Below are 19,007 nucleotides of genomic sequence, written 5' to 3' on the forward strand. Positions count from 1 at the left end.
GGCCAATATTAATCTCCCACTTTTTTTTTTTTTTCCAGGGAAAATTTATAAACCCAATAAAAAAAAAAAAAAATAAATAGGCTTTCTATGGCCCACTATCTGAGAGAGAGATGGCACGCTTAGGACTGGCACACAAGCCCAAAGGCCAATATTAATCTCCCACTGATTGATTGATTGATTTTTTCAGGTAGAATTTAGAACCCAAATAAAGCAAAAAAAAAAAAAAAAAAATGGCCTTTCTATGGCCCACTGAGTGAGTGATGATGCACACAGGAGTCAGGAGTGGCACACAAGCCCTGAGGCCAATATTTTTCTCCCACTGATTGATGTAGTGATTTTTTCAGGTAGATTTTAGAACCAAAATCAAGCAAAAAAATAAATAGGCTTTCTATGGCCCACTGAGTGAGTGATGATGCACACAGGAGTCAAGAGTGGCACACAAGCCCTGAGGCCAATATTTTTCTCCCACTGATTGATGTAGTGATTTTTTCAGGTAGATTTTATAACCCAAATTAAGCAAAAAAAATAAATAGGCTTTCTATGGCCCACTGAGTGAGAGATGACACAGACAGGGATGGCACTCTAGCAGAAATGTCAATCTTAATCTCCCACAAAAAAAAAAAAAAAAAAAACACAGGGAGTGTCCTTCAATTACTATCTCCCTGCAGTAATCTCAGCCAGGTATGGCAGGCAGCAATAAGGAGTGGACTGATGCACAAATTAAATAAAAAGTGTGGACAAACAAACAAGATAGCTGTGCAGAAAGGAAGGAACAAGAGGATTTGTGCTTTGAAAAAAGCAGTTGGTTTGCACAGCGGCGTACACACAGCAATGCAGCTATCAGGGAGCCTTCTAGGGCAGCCCAATGAGCTACAGCGCTGAGGGGGAAAAAAAAAAAAAATGTAGCTTCCACTGTCCCTGCACACCGAAGGTGGTGTTGGGCAGTGGAAATCGCTACAGCACAAGCGGTTTGGTGGTTAATGGACCCTGCCTAACGCTATCCCTGCTTCTGACGAAGCGGCAGCAACCTCTCCCTAAGCTCAGATCAGCAGCAGTAACATGGCGGTCGGCGGGAACTCCCCTTTATAGCCCCTGTGACGCCGCAGACAGCAAGCCAATCACTGCAATGCCCTTCTCTAAGATGGTGGGGACCAGGACCTATGTCATCACGCTGCCCACACTCTGCGTTTACCTTCATTGGCTGAGAAATGGCGCTTTTCGTGTCATTGAAACGCGACTTTGGCGCGAAAGTCGCGTACCGCATGGCCGACCCCGCACAGGGGTCGGATCGGGTTTCATGAAACCCGACTTTGCCAAAAGTCGGCGACTTTTGAAAATGAACGACCCGTTTCGCTCAACCCTATTCCTGACAGTTCATCATGAGTAATTTCTAAGATTGTTCCTATTCCAGCTTATTTTCTGTAGGGGTTTGTACCCAATGTTCCTGTCAATAGAAAAGTCACTTGTTTGTTCCTTCAATTTTGCAGGATATCTGTCACCCCTGAAAGTCTGCACAGTATCACAGATTCAGTGGATTCACTCGAGGTTTTTGCAGCTTTCTATGTCTTTTAGAGTATTATGCTCTATGTACATGGATACATGTGTATAATATTTCGTTCTCTAGATGACTCATTTTCAAGTGGATAATCGTGAAAAAAGGCAAGATCTGGTAAAGAAACACAAGATCACCCTATCATATACTGCGTACCATCATTATTTTGTCACTAGTGTAGCTTAAAATGCACACTTTGATATTTTACTTTACATTGCTGTTTATGAACGTCTGGTGTATAAAAGGAGCTACAAAAATCAATCACAAATATGTACAAATGTTTCAAGAACTGGAGAAGAGTAGTCAAAGGGGACAGGACTGACATTTTTATTCGCAGGCTATTAATAATTCAAAGAACGCTGCAATTATATGATCCTCAGCAGGAAATGAATCACATATTGCATCCATTGCATAAAAATTGCTCATACAATAGACTGATTGACTACAAGGCCCAGAATTGAATGTACATTTGACTATACTGAATGAATATTGAGAAAATGAAATTGTATGACTTGCTGAATAGAGACTAAGACAAGGTTGCTGTTGTGTCGGAGTCAGTACTCAAAAACCTTATAGGCATTCTTGAGACTGTTGAGTTTAAGTTAGGAGGCACACGGATGATCCATGCCTCATGGTCCAAAAGACAGGAATGTGTGAATCTGGCTTTAGACAATAGTACGACCACAACCAGGCCTCCAAAATTTTCATAGTGAAAAATATGACATTTATGTGATAAATCTATAGACCATTTTTTTTTATGGAAAAATTCCCCAAAAGGGTTGTTCACCTAGTTTATGCAGCTATAAAAAGCATGACATTTTATACAGAAGTGACATTTTAACCTTTGCACACCATTTTTCTATGCAGATATAATCTACATTAAAAGCTATATGCTAGTGATGATCAAATTGATTAGGTGCAAATCAAAGTCGAATTTTATGAAATTTGCAGGTCCTGGCAAATTTGAACACTCTTTGATTAGATTAGAGCAAATTGCAACAAATTGCCCTCAGCCTTTTAGGGCATTGCTGAAGATTGCATTAGCCACAGAACTATAATAGCCTGTATACAAGCCTATGCAGGAAAAGCAGTAGCTATTTCTTTTATGATATTGAGAATATGGCAGAACTCACAGCTTAGCAACAGAGAACATAAATAATTAAGACAGTAATGTGTTGTATAACTTCAGAACTGAAAACAATCAGTATATAATAGTCAGTGATTAAGGCCGGAGTCCCACTACCGTAGACTACGAACGAGTGCTATGTGAGAAAACATCACATAGCACTCAGCACAGTTTAATCTATGGAGCAACTCACACCACTGTTTTTTTTCCTCAGGCGTATTTGACGAGCGCGTGAAATCGCAACATGCTGCGATTGTACGCGTATACTATCCGAGACTCGCCAATGCAAGCCTATGGGTGTGAGAAAAACTCAGACACCACACGGACCATTCCTCATTTCAGACCATTGAGCTATTAAATTCAATGGGGAAAATCAGTGAGAAACGTACAACCATACGCATGTCATACAGGATGTTATACGAGAAAAATCACATCAACGCATTACAAACGCATTACACATGGATGACCATAGGGAGAACACTTGTGCGACTCTCGGCAGGGAGACTTGGACTGTTTTTCCAAACATTAAATGTGACACCGGACTAAAACAGAGATTTAAAATAGGAGATGTGCCAGCTGAAGGGCCAGACTCAGTGTGACTGATCAGAAATATGATGTAATTGGCATCTGTCCTGCTGCATTTTAATTCCAATTATGCTAGGGGCACGGAGCATATTTGCTGTTTGATTGCGATCCAATAAGACATGGGATTGTACTCAGACCAATGTTATTCTATGGGGCTGTGCACAGGCTTGAGTTTGATCCAATATTCGGATCGCACTCAGCTATGCAAGTCAATGAGTGCATGGGAGACATCAGACTGCAGTCGAATGACATCTGAGTGTAGTCCGATTTTGCACGCTCATAGGCTGGAAAGGATGGAGACTTTTTTTCTTCATCTTCTCCTCATCTGAGAGAATCAAATTGCACTATGCTAACACTCTCATAAAACTATGATCGGAGTTTAATCAGTTTCATTTGCATAATTGATTCAATTTTGGCAGATCAAAAAAATACCCTTGTGTGCACTTAGCCTTACACATTTTTTTCTTCATTCCTAATTCACTGGAATACAAAAGCAACAGAGCACAATAGTTTCTCCAGAAAAAAAACAACACTAAAATCAGCTTCAGATGAGGCACTTGATACTGTCACAATCAACTGTAGTGAGCTTTTGCATTTCTAGTTTTTTGCCTTTTTTAAAGCATTTTAGTACTCTAAAAGTAGAGCACATTATGTGCACATTGTGGCGGATCACTCATTCCAGTCACAACAGCAGTTTGAGTCTTTGCTCAGCACAGACTAGTCTTCATAACCACAAATAACTAAGAGGGATAATTTTTGGACCATTTATACATTTGAAAGAACATGACAAGTCTGCCAGCACAGTGCGTTGTTGAATAGGCTGGTGAGAAAATCTAGATTATCATCCAATTCTATGGTGAGGTCACTTTGACATTATGAGGGTATGTGCACACATTAAGTTTTTTTCGCATTTTTTTGCATTTTTTTTAAGGCTGTGTTTGCATTAAAGTGGATGAAAGCGGTTGAACAAAACTCCTAGGAGTAGCTTTAGTCAAGTGTTTGTATTAAATGTATTTATTGTTGTAATATTGGCAATGTTTTTCTTTTCCATTTCATAAAAAATAGTATTAAAATAGTCTTCCAGTGGTCAGTGTGAAAGTTGCAGGATTAATAATTTAGTTTTTTAATCTCTTACCTTCACAATCAATTTCAATTTTTGTATTTTCATTTTTCCTCTCATTTAAATAGCATTAACTTATTTTTGCTTGTCACAGCCGTATTAGGGCTTCTTTTGTGGCATTGGTTGTAGTTTTGAATGAAACCATTCATTTTATCATATAAAGTAAGGGAAAATGGCAAAAAAATCCAAGAAAGGAGAAATGGTGAAAAAAAACTGAAATTCTGCCACTGTTATTTGGGTTTCATTTTTATGGTGTTAATTGTGGAATAAAAATGACCATGAAAAAATATTTTACAGGTCAATACAGAGAAACAAAACATATACCTTATTTAGCATTTTGGTAGCTTAAAAAAATTCACAATTTTATAACAAAATTTGGTTTGTGTCAACATTTTCCGAGACTCATAACTTTTTGATATTATCATCAATCAGGGACTCTTGTTTTCAGCAAGGCAAGCTGTCATTTTAACCCCTTAGTGACAGAGCCAATTTGGTACTTAATGACCGAGCCAATTTTTGCAATTCTGACCACTGTCACTTTATGAGGTTATAACTCTGGAACGCTTCAACGGATCCCGCTGATTCTGAGATTGTTTTTTCGTGACATATTGTACTTCATGTTAGTGGTAACATTTCTTCGATATTACTTGCGATTATTTATGAAAAAAACGGAAATATGGCGAAAATTTTTAAAATTTTGCAATTTTCAAACTTTGTATTTTTATGCCCTTAAATCAGAGAGATATGTCACGAAAAATAGTTAATAAATAACATTTCCCACATGTCTACTTTACATCAGCACAATTTTGGAAACAAAATTTTTTTTTGTTAGGGAGTTATAAGGGTTAAAAGTTGACCAGCAATTTCTCATTTTTACAACACCATTTTTTTTTAGGGTTCACATCACATTTGAAGTCATTTTGAGGGGTCTATATGATAGAAAATAATGAAGTGTGACACCATTCTAAAAACTACACCCCTCAAGGTTCTCAAAACCACATTCAAGAAGTTTATTAACCCTTCTGGTGCTTCACAGGAACTGAAACAATGTGGAAGGAAAAAATGAACATTTAACTTTTTTTTGCAAACATCTTAATTCAGAACCATTTTTTTTATTTTCACAAGTGTAAAAACAGAAATGTAACCATAAATTTTGTTATGCAATTTCTCCTGAATACGCCAATACCCCATATGTGGGGGTAAACCACTGTAAGGGCGCACCGCAGAACTTAGAAGTGAAGGAGCGCCGTTTTACTTTTTCAATGTTGAATTGGCTGGAATTGAGATTGGATGCCATGTCGCGTTTGGAGAGCCCCTGATGTGCCTAAACAGTGGAAACCCCCCACAAGTGACACCATTTTGGAAACTAGACCCCTTAAGGAACTTATCTAGATGTGTGGTGAGCACTTTGAACCCCCAAGTGCTTCACAGAAGTTTATAACGTAGAGCCGTGAAAATAAAAAATATTTTTTTTTTCCACAAAAAAGATATTGTAGCCCCCAAGTTTTTATTTTTACAAGGGTAACAAGAGAAATTGGACCCCAAAAGTTGTTGTCCAATTTGTCTTGAGTATGCTGGTACCCCATATGTGGGGGTAAACCACTGTTTGGGCGCACGGCAGAGCTCGGAAGGAAGGAGCGCCTTTTTGGAATGCAGACTTTGATAGAATGGTCTGTGGGCATTATGTTGCGATTGCAGAGCCCCTGATATACCTAAACTGTAGTAACCCCCCACAAGTGACCCCATTTTGGAAACTAGACCCCCCAAGGAACTTATCTAGATGTGTGGTGAGAACTTTGAATGCCCAAGTGCTTCACAGAAGTTTAGAATGCAGAGTCGTGAAAATAAAAAATATTTTTTTTTTTCACAAAAAAGATTTTGTAGCCCCCAAGTTTTTATTTTCACAAGGGTAACAGGAGAAATTGGACTGCAATAGTTGTTGTCCAATTTATCCCGAGTACGCTGATGTGCCATATGTGGGGGTAAACCACTGTTTGGGCGCACGGCAGAGCTCGGAAGGGAAGGAGCGCCTTTTTGGAATGCAGACTTTGATAGAATGGTCTGTGGGCATTATGTTGCGATTGCAGAGCCCCTGATATACCTAAACTGTAGTAACCCCCCACAAGTGACCCCATTTTGGAAACTAGACCCCCCAAGGAACTTATCTAGATGTGTGGTGAGAACTTTGAATGCCCAAGTGCTTCACAGAAGTTTAGAATGCAGAGTCGTGAAAATAAAAAATATTTTTTTTTTCACAAAAAAGATTTTGTAGCCCCCAAGTTTTTATTTTCACAAGGGTAACAAGAGAAATTGGACCACAGAAGTTGTTGTCCAATTTATCCCGAGTACGCTGATGCCCCATATGTGGGGGTAACCCACTGTTTGGGCGCACGGCAGAGCTCAGAAGGGAGGGAGCACCATTTGACTTTTTGAGCGCAAAATTGGCTGTCGTGTTTGGAGACCCCCTGATGTACCTAAACAGTGGAAACCCCCCAATTCTAGCTCCAACCCCTAACCCTAATCCCAACCTGATCCATAATCCTAATCACTAACCCTAACCATAATCACAACCCTTACCCCAAAACAACCCTAATGTCAACCCTAACCATAACCCTAATCAAAACCCTAAATCCAACACACCCCTAATCCTAATCTCAACCCTAACCTCAAACCTAACCCTAATCCCAATACACCCCTAATCACAACCCTAACCTTAACCCTAATCCCAAACCTAACCCTAATCCCAAGCGTAACCCTAATGCCAACCCTAATACCAACCCTAATCCAAACCCTAAACCTAATCCCAGCTCTAACCCTAACTTTAGCCCCAACCCTAACCCTAGCCCTAAGGCTACTTTCACACTTGCGTTGTTTGGCATTCCGTCGCAATCCGTCGTTTTGGACAAGAAACGGATCCTGCAAATGTGCCCGCAAGATGCGTTTTTTGCCCATAGTATTGCCGACGGATCGTGACGGATGGCCACACATCGCGTCCGTCGTGCACTGGATCAGTTGTGTTTTGGCGGAGCGTCGGCACAAAAAAACGTTCAATGAAACTTTTTTTGTACGTCGCATCCGCCATTTCTGACCGTGCATGCGTTGCCGTAACTCCGCCCCCTCCTCCCCAGGACATAGATTGGGCAGCGGATGCGTTGAAAAACTACAGCTGCTGCCCACGTTGTGCACAATTTTCACAACGTGCGTCGGTATGTCGGGCCGACGCATTGCGACGGCCCCGTACCGACGTAAGTGTGAAAGAAGCCTAACCCTAAATTTAGCCCCAACCCTAACCCTAAATTTAGCCCCAACCCTAACCCTAAATTTAGCCCCAACCCTAGCCCTAACCCTAGCCCTAACCCTAACCCTAGCCCTACCCCTAACCCTAACCTAACCCTACCCCTAACCTAACCCTACCCCTAACCCTAACCTAACCCTACCCCTAACCCTAACCTAACCCTACCCCTAACCTAACCCTAGCCGTAACCCTACCCCTAACCTAACCCTACCCCTAACCTAACCCTAGCCGTAACCCTACCCCTAACCTAACCCTAGCCCTAACCCTACCCCTACCCTACCCCTACCCCTAACCCTACCCCTAACCCTACCCCTAACCTTAGCCCTAACCCTACCCCTACCCTACCCCTACCCCTAACCCTACCCCTAACCCTAACCCTAACCCTAACCGCTGTTCTCCTGCCGGCCGGCAGATGGAGACAGATGGCGGGCGCACTGGGCATGCGTCCGCCATGTTCTTCTGCCGGCGGCCAGGAGGAGCAGCAAGAGGATCCAGGGACCTAGGTGAGTATGCTAGGGTCCCCGAATCCCCCTATTTCTCTGTCCTCTGATGTGCGATCACATCAGAGGACAGAGAATTACACTTTACTTTTTTTTTTTTTTTTTTTTTTTTTTGCGGTCGCCGGTAAACAGTTAATTACCGGCGATCGCAAAACAGGGGTCGCTAAAACCGACCCCCGATCATGCTCTTTGGGGTCTCGGCTACCCCAGGCAGCCGAGACCCCAAAGATTCTCCCGGTGCCGGCCGGCGGGCGCACTGCGCATGCGCCCGCCATTTTGAAGATGGCGGCGCCCACCGGGAGACACGAGGAGCATCGGGGGAGCTAGGTGAGTATTGGGGGGCCACCTGGGACCCCTTTTCTCTGTCCTCCGATGTGCGATCACATCGGAGGACAGAGAAATTAAAAAGAGATCGCTTTTTTTTTTTTTTTTTTTTTTTTTTTTTTTTTTGCGATCGCCGGTAAACGGTTAATTACCGGCGATCGCAAATGCGGGGAGGGTTAAAAACCCCCCGAATCATGTTCTCTGGGGTCTCGGCTACCCTCGGCAGCCGAGACCCCGGAGAAAATCGGCCTGTGGGGGGGCGCTATACACTTTTTCCACAGCGCCGTTAATTAACGGCGCTGTGGTTTAAGTACCCTTAGCGGCCGCCGTTAAAAGGCGTATCGGCGGTCGCTAAGGGGTTAATTTATACAACTTTAATATGCTTTTGATAATTTTTATTTTTTTAGTGTTATTGTGGTAAACCAAAATCATCAATTGTGATGTTTTGATTTTTTTTCTCATTAGAAATTTACAGATTGGTTTAGCTAATTTTATATGGTCGATAGATCAAACGTAATAATTTTTTTTCTTATTCATTTTAAACTTTGGTTTGCACGTTAATGACCGAGTCAATTTTTGCAATTCTGACCACTGTCCCTTTATGAGGTTATAGCTCTGGAACGCTTCAACCGATCCTGATGATTCTGACATTGTTTTCTCGTGACATATTGTACTTCATGATAGTGGTAAAAAATTTTTGATAAGACTTGCGTTTATTTGTGAAAAAAGGAAATTTGGCAAAAATTTTGAAAATTTTGCAATTTTCCAACTTTGAATTTTTATGCCCTTAAATCACAGAGATATGTCACATAAAATACTTAATAAGTAACATTTCCCACATGTCTACTTTACATCAGCACAATTTTGGAACCAATTTTTTTTTGTTGGAGAGTTATAAGGGTTAAAAGTTGACCAGCAATTTCTAATTTTTACACCATTTTTTTAGGGACCACATCTCATTTGAAGTCATTTTGAGGGGTCTATATGATAGAAAATAACCAAGTGTGACACCATTCTAAAAACTGCACCCCTGAAGGTGCTCAAAACCACATTCAAGAAAATGAACATTTAACTTTTTTCACACACAATTTACTTCAGATCCAATTTGTCTTATTTTACCTAGGGTAACAGGAGAAAAAGGACCCCAAAAGTTGTTGTAAAATTTTGTCCTGAACACGCCGATACCCCATCTGTGGGGATAAACCACTGCTTGGGCGCATAGCAGAGCTCAGAAGGGAAGGAGCGCTATTTGACTTTTCAATGCAAAATTGACTGGAATTGAGATGGGATGCCATGTTGCATTTGGAGAGCCCTTGATGTGCCTAAACATTGAAACCCCCACAAGTGACACCATTTTGGAAAGAAAAGAAACCCCCCCCTAAGAAACTTATCTAGATGTGTGGTGAGCACTTTCACCCACCAAGTGCTTCAAAGAAGTTTATAATGCAGAGCCGTAAAAATAAAAAATCATATTTTCACAAAAATGATCTTTTCGCCCCCAATTTTTTATTTTCCCAAGGGTAAGAGAAGAAATTGGACCCCAAAAGTTGGTGTGCAATTTGTCCTGAGTACACTGATACCCCATATGTTGGGGTAAACCACTGTTTGGGCGCATGGCCGAGCTCGGAAGGGAAGGAGCGCTGCTTAACTTTTAAATGCAAAATTGACAGGAATTGAGATGGGGCGCCATGTTGCGTTTGGAGAGCCTCTGATGTGCCTAAACATTGAAACCCCCCACAAGTGACACCATTTTGCAAAGAAGACCCCCTAAGGATCTTATCTAGATATGTTTTGAGAACTTTGAACCCCCAAGTGTTTCACTACAGTTTATAACGCAGAGCCGTGAAAATAAAAAATCTTTTTTTTCAACAAAAATTATTTCTTAGCCCCCCAGTTTTGTATTTTCCCAAGAGTAACAGGAGAAATTGGTCCACAAAAGTTGTTGTCCAATTTATCTTGAGTGCGCTGATACCCCATATGTGGGGGGAACCACCGTTTGGATGCATGATAGAGCTCGGAAGGGAAGCAGCGCCATTTGGAATGCAGACTTAGTTGGATTGGTCTGCAGGCATCACATTGTGTTTGCAGACCCCCTAATGTACCTAAACAGTAGAAACCCCCACAAATAACCCCATATTAGAAACTAGACCCCTCCAGGAACTTATCTAGATGTGTTGTGAGAACTTTGAACCCCCAAGTGTTTCACTACAGTTTATAATGCAGAGTCGTGAAAATAAAAAAATATTTTTTCCCACAAAAATGCTTTTTTAGGTCCCAAATTTTTATTTTCCCGAGGGTAACAAGAGAAATTGGACCTCAAAAGTTGTTGTCAATTTGTCCTGAGTACGCTGATACCCGATATGTTGGGGTAAACTCCTGTTTGGGCGCACGGGATAGCTCGGAAGGGAAGGAGCACTGTTTTACTTTTTCAACGCAGAATTGGCTGGAATTGAGATCGGACGCCATGTCGCCATGTCATGCTTGGAGAGCCCCTGATGTGCCTAACCAGTGGAAACACCCAATTCTAACTGAAACCCTAACCCCAGCCCCAACCCTAGCCCTAACCCTGGCCCTAATGGGAAAATGGAAATAAATACAATTTTTTATTTGACTATTTTTTCCTAACTAAGAGGGTGATGACGGGGGGGGGGGGGGTTGGGTTGGTTTACTATTTATAGCGTTTTGTTAGCTGAGTTTTATGATTGGGAGCCGTCTCTAAAAGACGCTTTTTATTGCAAAAAATAGTTTTTGCATCTCCACATTTTGAGAGCTATAATTTTTCCATAGTTTGGTCCACAGAGTCATGTGAGGTCTTGTTTTTTGCGGGACGAGTTGACGTTTTTATTGCTAACATTTTCAGGCATGTGACTTTTTTTATCGCTTTTTATTCCGATTTTTGAGAGGCAGAATGACCAAAAAAAAGCTATAAATGAAATTCTTTTGAGGGGTGCTTATACTGTTCCATGTTTGGTAAACTTGATAAAGCAGTTTTATTCTTCCGGTCAGTACGATTACCGCAATACCTCATTTATATTTTTTTTTTATGTTTTGGCGCTTTTATACGATAAAAACTATTTTATAGAAAAAATAATCATTTTTGCATCGCTTTATTCTGAGGACTATAACTTTTTTATTTTTTTGCTGATGATGCTGTATGGCAGCTCATTTTTTGCAGGAGAAGATGACGTTTTCAACTGTACCATGGTTATTTACATCCGTCTTTTTGATCACGTGTTATTCCACTTTTTGTTTGGCGGTATGATAATAAAGCGTTGTTTTTTGCCTCGTTTTATTTTTTTACCGTGTTCACTGAAGGGGTTAAATAGCGGGACAGTTTTATAGGTGGGGTCGTTACAGACTCGGCGATACCAAATATGTGTACTTTATTTAGGAATTTGTTTATTTTTTTAACACGTGAATATTTTTTTTTACTTTATAACATTGCCCCGGGGGGGGCATCATGTTATAGGGTCAGATCGCTGAGCAGTGCAGAGAACTGTGTCAGATCAGCAGGCTTACCAGCGCTTGCTCTGAGCAGGTGCTTGTAAGCCACCTCCCTGCAGGATCCGGATGTAGCCCCACGGCTATTTTGGATCTGGGGCCTGCAGGGAGGAGACGCTCGGTACAAGGTGAGCACATTGCCTTGTACCGAGGGTCTCAGGGAAGCTCGCAGGGAGCCCCCTCCCTGCGCGATGCTTCCTTGTACCACTGGAACGCTGTGATCATGTTTGATCACACTGTTCCGGGGGTTAGTGAGCCAGGAGTGGTCCCAGACCGCTCTTGGCACATAGTGCCAGATGTCAGCTACGATAGTCGCATATGACGTACTATCCCGTCATATGGAATTAAGGGGTTATGTCATATGGAATTAAGGGATTAATAGGTGAAAAATCCTGCAAAAAATACTCAAAGAAATGACATGCTGTAGATTTGAAAAAAATCATTTTCAGTAACAACTGAGGATTAAAGGGAACCTGTCACCCCCAAAATCGACGGTGAGCTACGCCCACCAGCATCAGGGGCTTTTCTACCGCATTCTGGAATGCTGTAGCTAAGCCCCCGATGTATCGTGAAAGATAAGAAAAAGAGGTTAGATTATACTCACCAAGGGGCAGTCCCGGTACAATGGGCATCGCGATCCGGTCCGCGGCCTCCCATCTTTTTGCGATGACGTCCTCTTCTTGTCTTCACGCTGCAGCTCCGGCGCAGGCGTACTTTGTCTGCCCTTTTGAGGGCAAAGTACTGTAGTGAGCAGGCGCCGGGAAAGGTCAGAGAGGCCCTGAGCCTGTGCACTGTAGTACTTTGCTCTGCCCTCAACAGGGCAGACAAAGTACGCCTGCACCGGAGCCGCAGCGTGAAAACAAGAAGAGGACGTCATCTGATGAAGATAGGAGGCGCCGGACCAGACCGCGACACCCATTGGACCGGACACAGCGGGAACGCCCCTGGGTGAGTATAATATAAACTCTTTTTCTCATCTTTTAGGATATTTTGGGGGCTTATCTACAGCATTCCAGAATGCTGTAGATAAGCCCCTGATGCTGGTGGGCTTAGCTCACCTTTGATTTTGGGGGTGACAAGTTCCCTTTAATCCTCTGTTGTTACTGAAAAAAAATCTGATGTATGATGGACTGTTATTCATGGATGAGAAAAAAAATCTGATGTATGAGTAACCGTCTTTTGTATTTTTATATCATAAAGTAAGACATTTTGTAGTAATATTATGAGATAAATCTGCTTCTTTCTCCTCCAGGACTAATCATTCATTTTCAATTTATGGATAAGATCTTCGTTGTGAAGACAGATTTTCCCATTACTGAGATAGGAGATGAGAGTTGGTGCTTTTAAAATTCTATGGAGTGGGAGGAATGAGGAGAGAGGAGGAGGAGCTAGAGGCTGACACGGACATTCTGCTGCAAGTTCTCATGAAACTACAATTAGAGTTCTCCACAGAATTGAAAACTTTGAGAATGAAAATTGAATCCAGGAGGAGAAAGAAGCAAATTTCCCTAAAAAGATATATTACAAAGTTTATTATTTTCATGTGTAATACTGATTTAAAATTAAAACAGAGGTTTCTCTTCAACATTGTACAAGTTATTGACCGATGTCAAGTTAGGTGTCTAATTACACTTTTTTTCTAACATCCCAGTACTATATTATTGGGATTAAAGGGTTATTTGGTCTAAGAAGCGATATCTATACTTTACATTACTGAAGACTACCGAAACATGAAAGTGTGCAATTCGCACACTAATGATTGCCTTGAACATCATGTAACCTCATGTATGCTAGGAATACTGACAGAGTTAATCTTTGAAGCCTGCAGAGATGTACATACAGTGCAAAGCTAGCCTTGCTTAGGCTATGGTCACATCATAATTTACTCACATCAGTAACTCAGTAGGAGCCATTGATTGTAATGATGGCATCACTGTGTGCTCTATCAAACATCATTTTAATTCGTATCCACCTATTTGACTCGGGCTTTAAGACAAGGTTGACTACATCTTGAAGCCAACCTCAAATAAGCAGATATGACTGAAAGTGATGTCCAACAGAGCACACAAGCACTCCATCTGCATTACTACAGTCAAACGCCCCAATCCTAATTTCCAGGAGTTCAGACAAAAACTACAACAGACCAACTGACATGAGGATAAAATGCTATGTAAATCCAGCCTCAGACTAAAAAAGGAGAACTCTGTGATGACAATTGATGGGCTGTGGAAATTTTGTGCATAATTATTTGGATTAGATTTGTTAATATCTCACTTGTCTGCTTCAGTATTCTAAAGGAGCTGTCCACTACTAGGACAAACCCTTCTTGATCAAAATGTTTGGCCCCCATAAAATAATAAAGCTTAGGCCGGAGTCACACTACAGCATAATATGGATGAGTGCTAAGCGTAAAAAAAAAAAAAAAAAAAAATATCGCACAGCACCCGGACCAATGTTAATCTGTGGGGCACCTCCCATCATCCGTTTTTTTCTCGTCCGTATTATACTTGCGAGTGAAATCAAAGAATGCTGCGATTGTCCACATTTCTCAGCTGAAAATCACCAATGCAAGTCTATGGGTGCGAGAAAAAAAAAAAAAAAATCGCACAGCACACGGACCATCAGTGTGACTTGCGAGAAATTCTCAGGCATTGGGCAGGTGACAGGAAAGGCTCAGCCATTATTTGCTCATTTTGCAAGTGTGTAAGAAAATCTCACCATAGGGATGACATACGGATGACACACAGATACTTTTTTGAGAAAAAAACGCATCTTGGCATTGCACACGGATGACATACGGATCACTATACGGAGAACATTTGTGCGATTCTCGGCAGACAAAATTGGACAGATTATTTAGACATTGTGTGTGACTCCAGCCTTATACTCACCTCTTGTGCCAGCGCTGTTCCCTGCAGCTGATCGCGGACTTCCTGTTCATATTCGATTTGATCAAAGACGGAGACAGCGATGACATCAAGTGTCACAACTCCGTATGAGAGCCCCAGGTAGAGCGACTGCCGACAACGTGGGAACGGCACGGGAGGGGAGTATATGCTTTATTATTTTATGAGGGCCAAGTGAGGGGTATGACAAGAAGTTGTCCAAGTAGTGGTCAACTTCTGTAAAGTGGACTTAACCTGCACAGATCCCAAAGTAAAATCTGCAGGATTTCCATCTCAAGTGTACTTTTCTTGAGATATAATGCTATGAGGTATATTAGAGAGTTGCTTACTTTTAGCCAAGCATTTATATTTAATGTATTTATTTTACTCTATTTATTTTATATCACCATTAATTCTTCAGCGCTTAATAGACATTATCTTCTCTTTTTGCGAAGTATAATCTATATTGAATGTTTTTAATGTTTTTCTGTGTTTTCACATGGCCTAGATTCATGCACATGTGCTGCTCTGTTCCTTTTTGTCTAGATAGATATGAGATAAATAGATAAAAGATAGATAGATATGGGATAGATAGATAGATATGAGATAGATTGATAATAATATAGATAGATAGATAGCTACGATAGATAAATAATAGATAGAGATAGATATGAGATAGGTAATAGATAGATAATAGAGAGATTTTAATTGATAGACAAATACTGATAGACAGATACTCTGCAGACCACCAGTAATAGACCACTTTAATCAACAAAATACTTGATAGATATTTAGAGAAAATTTTTAATAGATTGATAGAGGGATATCCCTAATTAATAGTTAGAATTTCGACAAACTGATTTTGGTGGTCTAGACAGGTAAATGGACTGACACATTTTTGATGGATAGACAGATACTGACACTAACAAACTTTGCAGACCACCCAGAATACACCACTTTACCAACAATGACTCATGTAATAAAATCCCACCTGTCAACATAGTTTTGTTTATGGCATAGTCGTTTACCTCTTTTTTTTTTTAACAGCCACAAAACCGGACAGTTTCAATTTGGTGAAGTTAGTGCAGTATATTAGAAGACGGCACAAGATTATATCCCTAGAAATGATTGTATACAATAAGGAAGCTTCTTTTCCCTATGGCAGCGCATTGTGAGCGGCCTTATGTCCCGGCTCAGTATACGCTGTGCGGATTGTGATTGTTGGACCCTTTGGCTGTGAGTCAGGAAGTTTTAGTAGTATCAGATGGAATGGCTACATGTGCAGGGCTGTTCCAGATTCTGTGCCATCACATAATGCTCTGATTAGCTGCGTCTCAGAGCCTCGCACTGCTCATCACCCTGCGCTCTGCCAGCCTCATTAACCTTTTCAACATTACACTATATCTGTGAGATCGCTCTTAGGTTGCTAATTGAAAAAGTGCAGCATCGCCTGTTCTGTCATCGTAAAAGTTCTGTAGACTTGGTAGTCTACGACATGAGCCGAAGAGTTAAATCAATGCGGAAAGGCCAACGTGTTGGCTGTTGCAGCACGTCAATAAATAGCGATTAGCACGTGAAGAGGATGGGAAAATAGCCAAACATTTGGAAAATGTGACGTTGAGGAGAAACCCATTGGGAGGAAATGATCAACTGGATTTTCTCTTGGGACAAGATGAAAGAAGTAGAAAACCATTAGCATCGCTTGTAATCCTTGAAAATTCGATGGGTTTTAGGTGTCTAAATATGAACTATGATTAATATTGCCACAAGTACTAGTGCCGGAGTCAGATCTGAGAATGCCAGTCATAGAAAAGTTTCAAAGTTTCCGATAAGTCGTTTTCTATGGGATCTCGGGTAAACCTCCTGTGTTATCAAAGAATTATCACCAAAAAGAAAAGATTCTGTCCCGTGATAAAGCTTCAATATATTGGTCTTAGAGATGAGTTTGTAACAGGCACAATACATTACAATCTGTTATTAATAGTTTAACATAGAATTCCAGGTAATTAATTCCTAAATGAATTACTTTACAGTGCACCACAATTCATAAATACATAGACAGTTTACATGATTATTATTTATCATACCCTGATACATACACATATATTTTCCTATACAGACGTGTATAGCAGGGAAAGTTACAGGTAATGATGTGTGACAGCTTTAGGTAATCCAGTTATTTGGGGATTATTCTGATGACATCTCATGCATTTCCTATCTCGGACCTGCCGCTAATCATTGCTGTGCCCAAGTACATCTGATGTGAACTTGAGACACATCAAGATCAATAGATAAGATGACAGCAGGCTTTGTATCTGCTCCTTGTACCACCGCTCTGGGTTAACACTTTCTGTGTCTAACAGGCATCACCAATCATTTCTCTATGCCAAATGCATTACTCCAGCCTGATCACCAATTAAACCCTCACTTCTGGGCCTCTCTAATTACACCACAGGCAAACTTCAGCCTGACATTAATGAACACAGCAGCACATGCATGTAAAGCCAGGGATGTCATAGATGACTTGTTAATGCACAGCCATTCTGGACTGCTTCCTACTACATGATAATGGATCACAGCCATGATCTGGAGAAACTTTACATGATAAAGAGCCACATACCACCCTGCTAATAGGATCTTACCTTTCATGTGTATGGATACAATCCCACAGTCAAAATGCTACAAAGCTGCAAGTGCTGAACTTAACTGGATTCAGACTCCCAAAGAGTGGGAGAGGGTAGAATGAGCTGTGTCCTTATTAGTCTCACAGTGTGATCCTCCCCCTCAGTCAGCAGACAGGACGGCCACCAACACAGATAACCAGCACATATACTGATGTATATATATATATACACCTATAGCTCTGTGCAGGCCTGCCTGTCTACAGCAGGTGTTAAAGGGACACAAATCCCACAGTCAATTCAGCTGCAGCCTGTAGCTCTCTGCTATCAGCCATTTCAGACCTTGGAGAGAATTGGATTCCTGACAAGGAAATAATAATAAAAAAAAAAAGTGTCTTCACTTGAGTAAGTTTTCATCTGCCATACCTCAAGTTCTGAAAAACTTTAGTAGAAATATTATTGTGACTATGTAAAGAACTAGCAGTGAAAAATGTGCTCATGTATGTAAAATTCAACATGTTTATTTATACACAGTATATGTATGTTAGAGATGAGTGGAGCAATTCGCAGAGGGGAGAGTTTACGTCAAATGTCCAGAAATTCACAGATTCACGTGAATTCAAACATTTTGAACTTAAATTCCCAGTTCATGTAAAAAAAAAATTCCCTGCAGGTAAACATTATTTTGGATCGACGCACATGATTCCCCATAACGCCCTGCAGCTATGACTTCTTATGGATTATCATACCTCATATAGGGAGTCAGTACCTGGGCCATCACAGATCAGCGGTTCCCAGTGGAGCATAGCTTGTACGGCAGAGTCGTTTTCCATCTTTAGAGTCACTGTGCAGTGTCAGCTCTTATAATCAGTGGGTCCTGTCTCTCATATTAAGGCTGCCGTCACACTAGCAGTATTTGGTCAGTATTTTACATCAGTATTTGTAAGCCAAAACCAGGAGTGGAATAATTAGAGGAAAAGTATAATAGTAACATATGCACCACTTCTGCATTTATCACCCACTCCTGGTTTTGGCTTACATTTACTAATGTGAAATACTGACCAAATACTGATAGTGTGACGGTAGCCTAAGGCTATGTGCACACGTTGCAGATTATTTGCGGTTTTTTAGCGTTTTTGCACTATAAAAACGCTATAAAACCGCAAATAATCTGCATACATTAAGCATCCCATCATTTATAAAGGAATCCGCAATTTCTGTGCACATGATGTGCGTTTTTCCGCATGAAAAATGCATTGCGGAAAAATAATGAACCTGTTCATTAATTTTGCGTTTTTTTCGCAGATTTCCCACTGTCTAATGCATTGGGAAATGTCCGGGAAAAACCGTGCAAAAAACGCACAAAAACCGCATCAAAACCGCACAAAAAACGTGCAAAAAAAAACGCATGCGGATTTCATGCGGAAATCTGGCAGAAATGTCCGGATTTCCACAGGAATTTTCTGCATGAATTCCTGAACGTGTGCACATAGCCTCA

The 19,007-nt window shown here is 40.9% G+C and overlaps 1 protein-coding gene across 1 annotated transcript in view; it reads right to left on the reverse strand.

Annotated features, from left to right (window-relative positions):
• Positions 1-17,640, reverse strand: part of COL19A1 (collagen type XIX alpha 1 chain) — a 1,728,692-nt gene extending 1,711,052 nt beyond the window's left edge. The window contains exon 1 of the mRNA XM_069726653.1: positions 17,531-17,640. The gene's annotated coding sequence lies outside the window, so the exon portion shown is untranslated. The remainder of the gene's footprint in view (positions 1-17,530) is intronic.
• Between the last annotated feature and the right edge of the window lie 1,367 nt (positions 17,641-19,007).

This window comes from Ranitomeya imitator, chromosome 5, assembly GCF_032444005.1.
Source record: "Ranitomeya imitator isolate aRanImi1 chromosome 5, aRanImi1.pri, whole genome shotgun sequence".
Classification (NCBI taxonomy): domain Eukaryota; kingdom Metazoa; phylum Chordata; class Amphibia; order Anura; family Dendrobatidae; genus Ranitomeya; species Ranitomeya imitator.